Source organism: Nerophis lumbriciformis, linkage group LG13 (assembly GCF_033978685.3).
Source record: "Nerophis lumbriciformis linkage group LG13, RoL_Nlum_v2.1, whole genome shotgun sequence".
NCBI classification, from domain to species: Eukaryota; Metazoa; Chordata; class Actinopteri; order Syngnathiformes; family Syngnathidae; genus Nerophis; species Nerophis lumbriciformis.
In genome coordinates, this window is record NC_084560.2 from 22,617,306 (window position 1) to 22,631,620 (window position 14,315).

Sequence of the window (14,315 nt, forward strand, 5' to 3'; positions counted from 1 at the left end):
TCCGGAAGAACTTTGAACATGTCACGAGGGAGGTGCTGGACATTGAGTCCGAATGGACCATGTTCCGCGCCTCTATTGTCGAGGCGGCTGATTGGAGCTGTGGCCGCAAGGTAGTTGGTGCTTGTCGTGGCGGTAATCCTAGAACCCGTTGGTGGACACCGGCGGTGAGGGATGCCGTCAAGCTGAAGAAGGAGTCCTATCGGGTTCTTTTGGCTCATAGGACTCCTGAGGCAGCGGACAAGTACCGACAGGCCAAGCGGTGTGCGGCTTCAGCGGTCGCAGAGGCAAAAACTCGGACATGGGAGGAGTTCGGTGAGGCCATGGAAAACGACTTCCGGACGGCTTCGAAGCAATTCTGGTCCACCATCCGCCGCCTCAGGAAGGGGAAGCAGTGCACTATCAACTCCGTGTATGGTGAGGATGGTGTTCTGCTGACCTCGACTGCGGATGTTGTGGATCGGTGGAGGGAATACTTCGAAGACCTCCTCAATCCCACCAACACGTCTTCCTATGAGGAAGCAGTGCCTGGGGAGTCTGTGGTGGGCTCTCCTATTTCTGGGGCTGAGGTTGCTGAGGTAGTTAAAAAGCTCCTCGGTGGCAAGGCCCCGGGGGTAGATGAGATCCGCTCGGAGTTCCTTAAGGCTCTGGATGCTGTGGGGCTGTCTTGGTTGACAAGACTCTGCAGCATCGCGTGGACATCGGGGGCGGTACCTCTGGATTGGCAGACCGGGGTGGTGGTTCCTCTCTTTAAGAAGGGGAACCGGAGGGTGTGTTCTAACTATCGTGGGATCACACTCCTCAGCCTTCCCGGTAAGGTCTATTCAGGTGTACTGGAGAGGAGGCTACGCCGGATAGTCGAACCTCGGATTCAGGAGGAACAGTGTGGTTTTCGTCCTGGTCGTGGAACTGTGGACCAGCTCTATACTCTCGGCAGGGTCCTTGAGGGTGCATGGGAGTTTGCCCAACCAGTCTACATGTGTTTTGTGGACTTGGAGAAGGCATTCCACCGTGTCCCTCGGGAAGTCCTGTGGGGAGTGCTCAGAGAGTACGGGGTATCGGACTGTCTGATTGTGGCAGTCCGCTCCCTGTATGATCAGTGCCAGAGCTTGGTCCGCATTGCCGGTAGTAAGTCGGACACGTTTCCAGTGAGGGTTGGACTCCGCCAAGGCTGCCCTTTGTCACCGATTCTGTTCATAACTTTTATGGACAGAATTTCTAGGCGCAGTCAAGGCGTTGAGGGGATCTGGTTTGGTGGCTGCAGGATTAGGTCTCTGCTTTTTGCAGATGATGTGGTCCTGATGGCTTCATCTGGCCAGGATCTTCAGCTCTCACTGGATCGGTTCGCAGCTGAGTGTGAAGCGACTGGGATGAGAATCAGCACCTCCAAGTCCGAGTCCATGGTTCTCGCCCGGAAAAGGGTGGAGTGCCATCTCCGGGTTGGGGAGGAGATCTTGCCCTAAGTGGAGGAGTTCAAGTACCTCGGAGTCTTGTTCACGAGTGGGGGAAGAGTGGATCGTGAGATCGACAGGCGGATCGGTGCGGCGTCTTCAGTAATGCGGACGCTGTATCGATCCGTTGTGGTGAAGAAGGAGCTGAGCCGGAAGGCAAAGCTCTCAATTTACCGGTCGATCTACGTTCCCATCCTCACCTATGGTCATGAGCTTTGGGTTATGACCGAAAGGACAAGATCACGGGTACAAGCGGCCGAAATGAGTTTCCTCCGCCGGGTGGCGGGGCTCTCCCTTAGAGATAGGGTGAGAAGCTCTGCCATCCGGGAGGAGCTCAAAGTAAAGCCGCTGCTCCTCCACATCGAGAGGAGCCAGATGAGGTGGTTCGGGCATCTGGTCAGGATGCCACCCGAACGCCTCCCTAGGGAGGTGTTTAGGGCACGTCCCACCAGTAGGAGGCCGCGGGGAAGACCCAGGACACGTTGGGAAGACTATGTCTCCCGGCTGGCCTGGGAACGCCTCGGGGTCCCACAGGAAGAGCTTGACGAAGTGGCTGGGGAGAGGGAAGTCTGGGCTTCCCTGCTTAAGCTGCTGCCCCCGCGACCCGACCTCGGATAAGCGGAAGAAGATGGATGGATGGATGGAATATACATACTGTATGATAATAAAAAGTAGAGGTGGGAATCTTTGGGCACCTCAGGATTCAATTGATTATGATTACAATCGAGGAGCTACGATTCGATTAAAAATCGATTATTGACGCATCTTTGTATATTGATGCAGTTGTAGATTTTTTTTCGTTTCACAAAATAAGCGTTTATCACTTGCAACATTTAAAAACAGTGCATTTGTAATAAGAAAGTTAAATTAATTCCCATTACATTTATTATGTTTGATTGCATAAAAATGTGAATGTTGTCTGTCTATCTGTGTTGGCCCTGTGATGAGGTGGTGACTCATCTAGGGTGTACCCCACCTTCCGCATGAGTGCAGCTGGGATAGGCTCCAGCACCCCCCGCAACCCCGAGAAGGACAAGCGGTAGGAAATGGATGGATGGATATTAAATGTGTGCAAAACTGGAACATAAGTGCCCTATAATAAACGAGCTGGTCAGATCTCAGCTACATTTTAAAACTGTCTGCATTACATTATTAACAATAACTAAATCGATTATTGACTTTTAATAATTGATTTTATTATCTTCCATGTCCGAATTACGATTAATTAAAAAATAAATAATTTCTCCCGCCTCTAATATAAAGTATACATATACATATACTGGTCATGAGCTTTGGGTTACGACCGAAAGGACAAAATCACGGGTACAAGCGGCCGAAATGAGGACATCTGGTCAGGATGCCACCCGAACGCCTCCCGAGGGAGGTGTTTAGGGCATGTCCGACCGGTAGGAGGCCACAGGGAAGACCCAGGACACGTTGGGAAGACTATGTCTCCCAGCTGGCCTGGGAACGCCTTGGGATCCCCCGGGAAGAGCTGGACGAAGTGGCTGGGGAGAGGGAAGTCTGGGCTTCCCTGCTTAGGCTGCTGCCCCCGCGACCCGACCTCGGATAAGTGGAAGAAGATGGATGGATGGAGGGTGGGTCGAGGTTACAATCACAACAGAATTGCTATTGTGACATCCAGTGGACACATTTAGAACAGCAGTTTATTCCGTAAAAAAAAAAAAAAAACAGCTCATTTTAATACATGTCAAACTCGTCACACGAACCGGATAAAACCTGTTTACGGGCCTGATCCGGCCCCGTGGGCCGTACATTTGACACCCATGGTCTAATTGCTGTTGACCTGTAACTGGGGCACACAAGCTGACAAGCCCAAGCAGTCTGACACACGTACACACTTGCTCGGCTGCAGTGAGAGATGGAACGCAATCCTGACAGTGCACTGCATCCAGCAGTCATACACACATGAGACACATGCTGCTGACTGCTTACATACGATGGAGAGGACAAACAGCCAAAACAGGAGATGCGTTATGACATTACAGCGTCATGATAAGGGGGCGGGGAGATGAGCGGATGGCTGGCAGCTGGTCACAAATGAAGGATATTTAATCAAACTACACAACTTCAGAAAGCCTTAGAAGAATATTACAATGATGCAAACAGAGATAAACATTATTACGCAAAATACAGCGTTTGTACAATTTGTAAACCTACCGAAACTTTTGGGAAAAAACTTGGCTAAAAAGGTTACACAAAACCATAAAGTAGAAATGTTGATCAGATAAGAAGCTATCATTACACAAAGCAGAGTGTAAGCTTGGTCTTCAAGTACTTTTGAATTGATTTTTGCACAATGAATAATAAAACAATGAGGACTAGCACAATCTGGCCCTCAGTGGAAAACGTTTGCTGCATGGCTGGTTAACCACATAGTAACTATTTGCAATATAGTACATGTCGCCACGTGTTCCATTCATCCATCCATCCATTTTCTACCGATTGTCCCTCTCGGGGTCGCGGGGTGTGCTGGAGCCTATCTCAGCTGCATTCGGGCAGAAGGCGGCGTACACCCTGGACAAGTCGCCACCTCATCGCAGGGCCAACACAGATAGACAGACAACATTCACACGCACATTCACACACTAGGGCCAATTTAGTGTTGCCAATCAACGTGTTATTGACATTAAAAGTACAGCGTTTTATTTATCCATTTTTTTAACACTACATTTTTGGTTACTTCATTTAACCCTTGTGGTACAATTAATGTTGTAAAAATGTGATTACTGAGACACATGAAGAAGACCGTACATCCTTGCCATTAGTCACTGAAGTGACTAGTGTCATATTATTTAAGCGTATCAATTAGGGCTGGGCAATATATCAAGTTTGTAAGATATCTCGATAAATTTTTAACAAGATATTAAATAATTAATTATCGTAATATTGATATGGCTAAACATCGCTTATTTGTCGTGCTTGCACATATAAAAAACATCCATGATTGGTTGGTTGTTTACTATGATGAGTTACGATTGGTTGAGAATGAGATTAGGCCAATCAGAGGTCATGGAACCAGGAAAGGAAATCACAACAGACATCCCAAATGACAATGAGAAAGTCGTAGAAGAGAAGAGGGAATTTTCAAGTGGGCGATTTATTTATTAAAAAAATTAGTGGAAGATGGCAGAGGGATTCTCTTCTTTAGATTTTTCTTTTAGCGATGTAGACGACATCCAGGAAATCCACAATCCGTCTACTTGGCCACAGTCGGACAAATGTATGCGTCTGGATAAAACATTCATTTGAGTTGTTTACCATGTAAACCCAAATCAAAACTGTATTTCGTACGAGATATGCTGCCAAAAATGTATGCCGAAGTGAGGAAGATCATAGATGGATAATTTTATTTATGTTATGTAATTCTGTGCTACTCAAACAGTTTCTTTTCTGTGCTGTTAATACCCATCTTGACTAACTGGGTTAAAAAAAAGTGCCACTGACAGTTTCAGTGAATCTCGCTCAAAAATGAATATCTTTATATGAATACTTTCACCGGAAAATATATTGAGATATATATCAAATATCAAGTTTAAGTAAAAATATATCGAGATATACTTTTCCGTCCATATCGCCAGCCCTAGTATCAATACCGCAGTGATTAACTTCTTGTCATGCTTGTATGAGAATGTTCAAATGTTACTTAAAGTGGACATACAGTATGATGCAACACTAACTTTTCTTACCTATAGGTTGCATTCACGTGACGTCACATGACATTAACACATTAACTATGCGAGGCTCGAAGTGGTGGGCCAGCGAGCGTCTGTTGCCATAGCATTCTGGGCGGCATTTTGGCATTTTGCCTTTTTGCCCAGCCCTTTTGCATTGAATTAGGCTGCTAGAACCGTTCAAATCGTGAAAAAGATAAAAGTTTCTTCCGTGTTCCTCAAGAAGTAATCAAGAAGGTGAAAGGCACGCACTACAGACCAAAGGAGCACAGTCGAAGAACGCACAAGTTGGCAGTGATCACTTCGTTAAAGGTTTGTTTGATATACTTTTAATGTTTAGTATTTCCCATTTAAGTATTATCTTGTTATTATTTGTATTTTATCTTGTAACTTCAAAGAGTTAAGTTTTTCTAAAAGGAAGCAATCATAAATTAAGCTTTCAGCACATACACGTGGACATCTATAGTTACAATATATATAATAATATATATATTAATATTCTTGTCTATTGTGAGCGAACTGTGGTGCTGAATTTCCCCGAGGGATCAATAAAGTATTTTCTATTCTATATTTTGAAAAAGACGTGGGAAAACATGCATATTCGTAACGGCGGGTGCAACAACAAGGAAACAACCATGGCTGTAGGTGCAAAGTTAAACCATGAAATGCAACCTCACCAAGAATGTACAACAATTCTTCTCAACAAAAAAGGAGAAATATAACCTTAGAGGAAAATTTAATTTAAAACATTTGTATGCTCGTACAACACTTAGAACTAGGGATGTCCGATAATATCGGACTGCCGATATTATCGGCCGATAAATGCTTTAAAATGTAATATCGGAAATTATCGGTATCGATTCAAAATTATCGGTATCGGTTTCAAAAAGTAAAATCTATGACTTTTTAAAACGCCGCTGTGTACACGGACGTAGGGAGAAGTACAGAGCGCCAATAAACCTTAAAGGCACTGCCTTGGCATGCCGGCCCAGTCACATAATATCTACGGCTTTTCACACACACAAGTGAATGCCATTCATACTTGGTCAACAGCCATACAGGTCACACTGAGGGTGGCCGTACAAACAACTTTAACACTGTTACAAATATGTGCCACACTGTGAACCCACACCAAACAAGAATGACGAACACATTTCGGGAGAACATCCGCACCGTAACACAACATAAACACAACAGAACAAATACCCAGAACCCCTTGCAGCACTAACTCTTCCGGGACGCTACAATATACACCCCCCGCTACCCTCTAACCCCCCACATCAACCCCACCCACCTCAACCTCCTCATGCTCTCTCAGGGAGAGCATATCCCAAATTCCAAGCTGCTGTTTTGAGGTATGTTAAAAAAGAAAAATGCACTTTGTGACTTCAATAATAAATATGGCAGTGCCATGTTGGCACTTTTTTCTATAACTTGAGTTGATTTATTGTGGAAAACCTTGTTACATTGTTTAATGCATCTAGTATATCAGCATGTGGAATTAAATTGTGGAACGGATTAACCAAAGAAATCAAACAAAGCACCGATATGATTCAGTTTAAGAGACTATTCAAACTACAAGTGTTCACGTGAGTTCAAACCCCGGCCGAGTAATACCAAAGACTTGGCACTCAGCATCAAGGGTTGGAATTGGGGGTTAAATCACCAAAAATGATTCCCGGGCGCGGCCACCGCTGCTGCTCACTGCTCCCCTCACCTCCCAGGGGGTGATCAAGGGTGATGGGTCAAATGCAGAGAATAATTTCGCCACACCTAGTATGTGTGTGACAATCATGGGATCATGGGTACTTTAACTTAACAAAGTACACAGACCAAGAATTATGATGAATATCTTAAACCCTTTTTAATTTGTTTTTATTGATCCATCCATCCATCCATTTCTACCGCTTGTCCCTTTTGGGGTTGCGGGGGGGGGGGGGGGGGGGGTGCTGGAGCCTATCTCGGCTGCATTCGGGCGGAAGCCGGGGTACACCCTGGACAAGTCACATGAGACAAAGATTATTTATGTGTTTAATATTTGTTTACTTACTATGGTATATTATTTGTTTATTATTTATTTGTTCACTGTTCTGTTACAGAGAACAAGGAAATAGGATACAATTGCTATGGAATGAAAAGGGGTGGGATTAAATAAGCTCTGCTTCTTCCTACTCCTTTTCGGACGTGCTGTAATGAAACAACTGGAAATATGTGATGCCTTACATTGCATCGTGTGCATGTTCGAAAATAAACTGAAACTGAACAGCAAACAAGCAAAAAAACCTCACTATGTGGCTTTTACGTAGAAACACTCGGTTACATAATGAAAGCGAATAAGAACTCTAACCCTTTTAAAGCTTTTGTTCGCTCAAGACGCTTTATCAGCTCATTCAACAGAATAAAAGCACACATGTTTATTCGTGCATATAAAAGCTAACGGGACTATTTAGTGACTAGTTTAATCGGTATAGTTGACTATCGGTGTTTCTGAAGGAAACGCGCGGCTAATTCACAGCCACCCTCGTGCCGGGTAAAAACAACTCCACGTTCATCGAGTGTGAACGTCTCATAGTTAACATTTAATGTGATGTTTTTGTTAATACGATACAAATAAACGTGTTTTCCTTTACCGTTTGTCCCCGACGGATGGTTGCGAGATGTCGGTCGGCTCTCTCGCTCCTTCTCAGACCATCTATTTACTGACCAATCCGCGGCGGCGACGGAGCTGATGTCGTCACTTCCGGACTCTATACTCTGTGCACCTGTAAATAGACCCTGGAGTTCACGTCACCGAAGATCGACTATTCAGAGGCGGAATCTTTCTCTTGTAACGAAAAATCTGAAACCAGTTTTCTGTCGGATTTCTGCACTTCTGCTGGTCGTTAAGATCTTGACCCTGGTTCGTATCCCTTTTTAAATGCGTGCAATAAAATATAAAGGTATGATGTGAATTTTTTTCATCAATGTTTGTGTTATTTAAAAAGAAAAGTAGGTGTGGACATTTTCAAAATAGGCTAAACCAGTGGTTCTTAACCTTGTTGGAGGTACCGAACCCCACCAGTTTCATATTCAAGACAAAGTTATTATATGTTTTTGGTAACACTTTAGTATGGGGAACATATTCTAAGTAACAAAGACTTAATTTAGAGTTTTTTGGACACAAGGGGAACATATTCTAAGTAACGAATACTTCATTTAGAGTTATTTGGTTAGGGTTAGGGTTAGAGGGTTAGGGCCAGGGTTAGAGGGCTAGGGTTATAATAAGGTCATGCCGAATAAGGCATTAATAAGTACTTAATAATGACTAGTTAAGAGCCAATATGTTACTAATTTGCATGTTAACAAACAACTAATTAATGGTGAATATGTTCCCCATACTAAAGTGTTACCATGTTTTTTACTGGTGCACAAAATGAACCGTGCATGAACATCACCTTGTTCAAAGAACAAAACCAACACAGTGCATAAACTCACAACAAATTACACACCTGTAAATCAGTCTGACTTCTGCTGTTGTCGTATCTGCAATACGCCGATAGGGAGAAGTTTTTATTCCCACGATGAGTCAGGTGTGTTTTGACCTCCGCCGAACCCCTGAGCCCGACTCACTGAACCCCTGGGGTTCAATTGAACCCAGGTTAAGAACCACTGGGCTAAACAAAACTAGACGAGGAATTTCCTGAAGGAATTTTTTGATTGATTGACTGAGATTTTTATTAGTAGATTGCACAGTACAGTACATATTCTGTACAATTGACCACTAAATGGTAACACCCAAATACGTTTTTCAACTTGTTTAAGTTGGGGTCCACGTTAATCAATTCATGGTAATTGCGTGTGGATCCTCCAATGCTGACAGAATGTAGTGAAGTGAATTATATCTATATAGCGCTTTTCTCTAGTGACTCAAAGCGCTTTTACATAGTGAAACCCAATATCTAAGTTACATTTAAACCAGTGTGGGTGGCACTGGGAGCAGGTGGGTAAAGTGTCTTGCCCAAGGACACAACGACAGTGACTCGGACGGCGGAAGCGGGGATCGAACCTGTAACCCTCAAGTTGCTGGCACGGCCACTCTACCAACCGAGCTATAGGTAAGAATAACTTGACCGTTGGAATGGTTTTAATGTTGAAGAGTTCGAATTTCCAGGAAAACCTGAATTTGGTTTGGAATTTGGGAAAGTGTTAGTTTGAATGTCCAGGATGAGTGGAATGTGTTGATGCTGGAATGGTTGGAATAGGTTGGAAAATGTGGGAATTGTGCAACTTGGAAAAATGTCCCATTCATTTAATTGGGAACTTCCTGGAAATTTGGGGAAAAGCAGGATTTTTTTGGGAAAATGATTAAGAGCATGAATGTACTGAATGAGCTGAATTGGTTGGTGATGGAATTGTTTAAATCGGTCAAGAAACGTTGGAGTAGTAACAGTTTTTAAATTGAGGAATTGTATTATGGAATTTTGGGAAAAACCGGGAATTTTTCAGGTTTCTTAAATCAAGTTGTTTTTTGTCCTTACGGTGGAGCGGTTGAAATGGGTTGAAAAATGTGAAAGGAGTCATCGCACTAAAAAAGGTTGGAAATAAGGTTAGAAAAAAATCAGGAATTCCTGGAAATTTGTTGAACGTGGAAAAATGGTTGTTTGAATTTCCAGGGTGAATTGATTGCGTTGAAGGTGGAATGGTTTGAATCGGTTGAAAAATGTGGGAATTGTGGACGTTTGAAAAATGTATAATTCGTTTTAATGGGGAAAATGACCCTAAATACTGGGAATTCTAGGAAATCCGGGAATTTGTTTTAGAATTGTTGAACAAGAGCACACAATTCCTGAACAGGCTGAATATTTTGAAGTTGGAAAGGTGTGAATCGGATGACAAATGTGGGAGTGGTGGAACTTTGAAAAATGTCCCATTCATTTCAATGGGAACTTCCTGGAAATTTGGGGAAAAGCTGGATTTTTTTTTTTTGAAAATGATTAAGAGCATGAATGTTCTGAATGAGCTGAATTGCAGGTGTTGGAATTGTTTAAATCAGTCAAGAAACGTTGAAGTAGTAACAGTTTTTTAATTGAGAAATTGTATTACGGAAATTCGGGAAAAAACGGGAATTTTTCAGGTTTCTTAAAACCAACTTGCTTTTTGGTCCTGACTAAGAAGAATGTTTTGACGGTGGTTGAAATGGGTTGAAAAATGTGAAAGGAGTCATCGCACTAAAAAAAGGTTGGAATTAAGGTTAGAAAAAAAACAGGAATTCCTGGAAATTTGTTGAACACGGGAAAATGGTTGTTTGAATTTCCAAGATGAATTGAAAAATGGTTGACAAATGTGGAATTGTGAAAGTTTGAAAAATGGATAATTCATTTTGAATGGGGAAAATGTCCCTAAATACTGGGAATTGTAGGAAATTCGGGCATTTTTTTTAGAATTGTTGAAAGGGAGCACCCAATTCCTAAGCAGGCTGAATATTTTGAAGTTGGAAAGGTGTGAATCGGATGAAAAATGTGGAAGTTGTGGATCTTTGAAAAATGTCCCAGTCATTTCAATGGGAATTTCATGGAAATTTGGTAATTTCTGGAAAAACGGGAATTTATTTTGAAAATGCTAAAACATTTGAATGTTCTGAATGAGGAGTTTTTCAAATCAGTTGAGAAATGTTGAAGTAGTAACATTTTTAATTGAGCAATGGTATTAAGGAATTCCTGGAATTTTGGGAAAACCGGGAATTTTTCCAGTTCAACTTAGATTTTGTCCTGAGTAAGAGGAATGTTTTGAATGTGGAATGGTTGAAGTAGGTTGAAAAATGTGGAAGTAGTTGTCGACAGAAAAAAGGTTGAAAAAAGGGTTTGAAAAAACGAGAATTCTGGGAATTTTATCTTGAAAATGTCCAGGATAAGTGGAATATGTTGAAGGTGGAATGGTTTGAATCGCTTGAAAAATGTGGAAATGGTGGAAGTTTGAAAAATGTCCAATTCATTTTGAATGGGAAATTCCATTTTTGGAATTCCCGAATAGGCTGAACAGTTTGAAGTTAGAAGGTTTAAATCAGATGAAAAATGTGGAAGGTAGAGAAGGAGAATTAGAATAAACGGAATAATTTTGGTGGAGAAAACCATGTGTGAATGCTTTGGCGCATTCACACAAATATAAAAAGTTGACTCCTGTACCGTGTGTTAAAGCTCAGAGTACAATACTATCACATTTAAGTCCATTCATTTATACAATTTTTAAACAGATACATTTGAATAATAAATCAAATAATATTTAATCAATTTATAATAATACTTTTATGTATTTATTTATTATTATTTGGTGGTGTTATTCTATTTTCCTACTTTCCCTGTATTCATTTGTTTCCTGTATTTTACCACCTTTGTTTACTCTTTCATTCCATTTGTTTTATTACATTTTGTCTTGTTTACTGTTGTCCTGTTTATGCTGTAGTACATGTCACAAACTAACAATTGCATTTCCCCAATATAGAATAAATACAGTGTTTATCCTGTTTAATAACATTTTTTGATGTGTAAACAAAAATATGGTGTGAACGATACTGACCTCTTCTACACTCTTAGAAATAAAAGTGCTAAGTAGAACCATATAAGGTTCTTCGGCTCGTCCTCATAGGAGAACCCTTTTTGGCTCTAGGTAGAACCTTTTTATAAAGGTTCCACCTGGAACTCTTTTGGAGGGTTCTACCTAGAACCCAACATGAAGGGTTATACCTAGAACTGTGTGTGTAAGGTTCCACCCAGAACCCCCCATGAGAGGTTCTACAAAGAACCCACGCAGGGAGTTCCACTAAGAACCCTTTCATGTTTCAAGGGTTTCATCTAGAACCCACACAGGGAGTTCCACTAAGAACCCTTTTATTTTTCAAGGGTTTCATCTAGAACCCACGCAGGGAGTTCCACTAAGAACCCTTTCGTATTTCAAGGGTTTCATCTAGAACCCACACAGGGAGTTCCACTAAGAACCCTTTCATTTGTCAAGGGTTTCATCTAGAACCCACGCAGGGAGTTCCACTAAGAACCCTTTCGTATTTCAAGGGTTTCATCTAGAACCCACACAGGGAGTTCCACTAAGAACCCTTTCGTTTGTCAAGGGTTTCATCTAGAACCCATGCAGGGAGTTCCACTAAGAACCCTTTCATGTTTCAAGGGTTTCATCTAGAACCCACATAGGGAGTTCCACTAAGAACTCTTTCATGTTTCAAGGGTTTCATCTAGACCTGACACAGGGGGTTCTAAAAGCATCCCTTTTCAAAGGTTTTCACCGATAACCGTCTTGTCTTCTGAGGGTTCTATAAAGAACCATATTGTATTCTACAGATCAGTTTAGTTCATATTATATTGTGGTCATTTATCATGTTGACATTGAACAAACATTCAAAACATTTTAATGAGAAAAACATTTATTTAAAGATAGTCCAACAAAACAGGAGAGGCTGTGTAGGTCCCAGGGGAGAACAGGTCAAAAGTCAGCATAGGTCCAGTGGAATCAGCAACATGACAGGCCAGACACATCGTGCTGTCCTCAGTAGGTGAATTTGTGTAAATAAATCTCCAGCAATGGTGACATGGCAGAAAGAGACACAAAATAGTTTTAGTTCAATCAATCCAAGGTGCACTTACTGCATTTACTGTGCCTTATTATAAGCTATCTACAAACAATAAAATAATGCATGGTCCAATGAAAAGAATCAGTGTACATACTGTATGTACTAATTGTGACAGTGGAACAGAATCATGAGAAAGTGAGGGAATCCCACAAAGTTTTCACATTGATTTAAATAATGTTGAAATACTTTTCAGTGTTATGTAATAAGTACTCAAAATGTTACGTATTGTAACAATAATGGAAATCTAGAGACATCACTATGCCAAAATCAAACAAAATGTATTGGTCCAAAATATGTATTAAATAAGGGATATTTTTTTAATCAATATGTACAAACAAAGGGCAGCAGCAGGAATTTGACCATTAACAAGAACATAAAGCATGAAATCCCATGCTGCAACACATCTACTCACTACTCCCCACTTCCGACACAGTTGTATAGTCTCTTCACTGAAATGGGTACAACACTGTGGTCCTTGATCCCCAACACAAATCTTTCAATGAAAATAAGAGTTTTTCTCAGTTCCTTTGGGTACTGGACAGCAAAAACAAAATAGAGTGACATTAATGCACTCATAGCATATGATATGTCCATGCTGTTGTCCTCAGTCAAAACCTGTATACCATCCAGGTATAGGGTTATCCTTTGTGCCTGCAAAGGGTTCCCCTCGTGTGTGTTATGGAGCATGATTGCTGGAGTAGGCACGCTTGGCTCCTATGCAATAAAAACAGATACATGTCAGTAAATAAAACCTGCCGTGAAAACAGCAAAATGACTCAATGTTGCCATAATATGGATAGTACCAATTCCTAAATCTTGACCTTAAATGCAGTATTTACCTCCAGTAGAGTGTATAGAAAGGATGAGTCCTCTCTGAAAATGGAAGGCAGCAGTAGAATTGCTGCATCCCTAATGAGTCCTGAGGAAATACAAATATCCTGTAATATTTTTTGTTTTCAGAAATACAGATTGTGGCTCCTATAGATACACATATAGGCCTAGAGACCTCGTCTTACTGAATCATCCAGGCAGGCATTGATTGCCCTCTGGCAGCAGTCCTTTAGGTCACACATAGATGCTCTTTGAACCGTCTTTGTTGCCATTCGATCCAGCTCTGTGATCATTCTGCGATCAGCTTCTACAAGGAATTGCTCCTTCATCTCCCACAGAAGCTGTAAGGAGGGATAAAAAGTGTCATCTCAAAATACTTGATGATCATAAATGAAATAATACACATACAATTAAATATGGTCAATTCAATGCTTGAAGATACAAACTATTTTAGGAAGCTTCAGTGCGGGAAACTTTTCGATGATTTCCTCTGCCTTGGCAGTTGCCATGAAGGTCTTTCGGTATGCATAGGTTCGTCTCATTCTCTCCTTTAAAGAGTTCAGATCTGGGTGTACCTTAAGCATCTCTGTAGACATTTCATTGATATGAGCTTCAATGCTCCTTTCATCCTCTCTACATTCTTCACTCTCCTGAGCCTATATGCATTCAAGAAAAATGACAAGCAATATAGTAAGAGGTAACCATTAAGATGAGGTGTACATGTTT

General features: G+C 41.6%; 1 protein-coding gene and 1 long non-coding RNA gene across 2 annotated transcripts in view; both read right to left on the reverse strand.

Annotated features, from left to right (window-relative positions):
- map3k13 (mitogen-activated protein kinase kinase kinase 13) overlaps positions 1-7,877 on the reverse strand; it is a 63,465-nt gene extending 55,588 nt beyond the window's left edge. The window contains exon 1 of the mRNA XM_061971493.1: positions 7,774-7,877. The gene's annotated coding sequence lies outside the window, so the exon portion shown is untranslated. The remainder of the gene's footprint in view (positions 1-7,773) is intronic.
- A 5,483-nt stretch (positions 7,878-13,360) lies between these two features.
- Positions 13,361-13,849, reverse strand: LOC133613224 (uncharacterized). Its single transcript, XR_012050800.1, has 3 exons — positions 13,765-13,849; positions 13,598-13,677; positions 13,361-13,472 (listed from the first exon to the last, which is right to left on the reverse strand). It is a non-coding gene; the product is annotated as an uncharacterized lncRNA (long non-coding RNA).
- Positions 13,850-14,315: the final 466 nt, after the last annotated feature.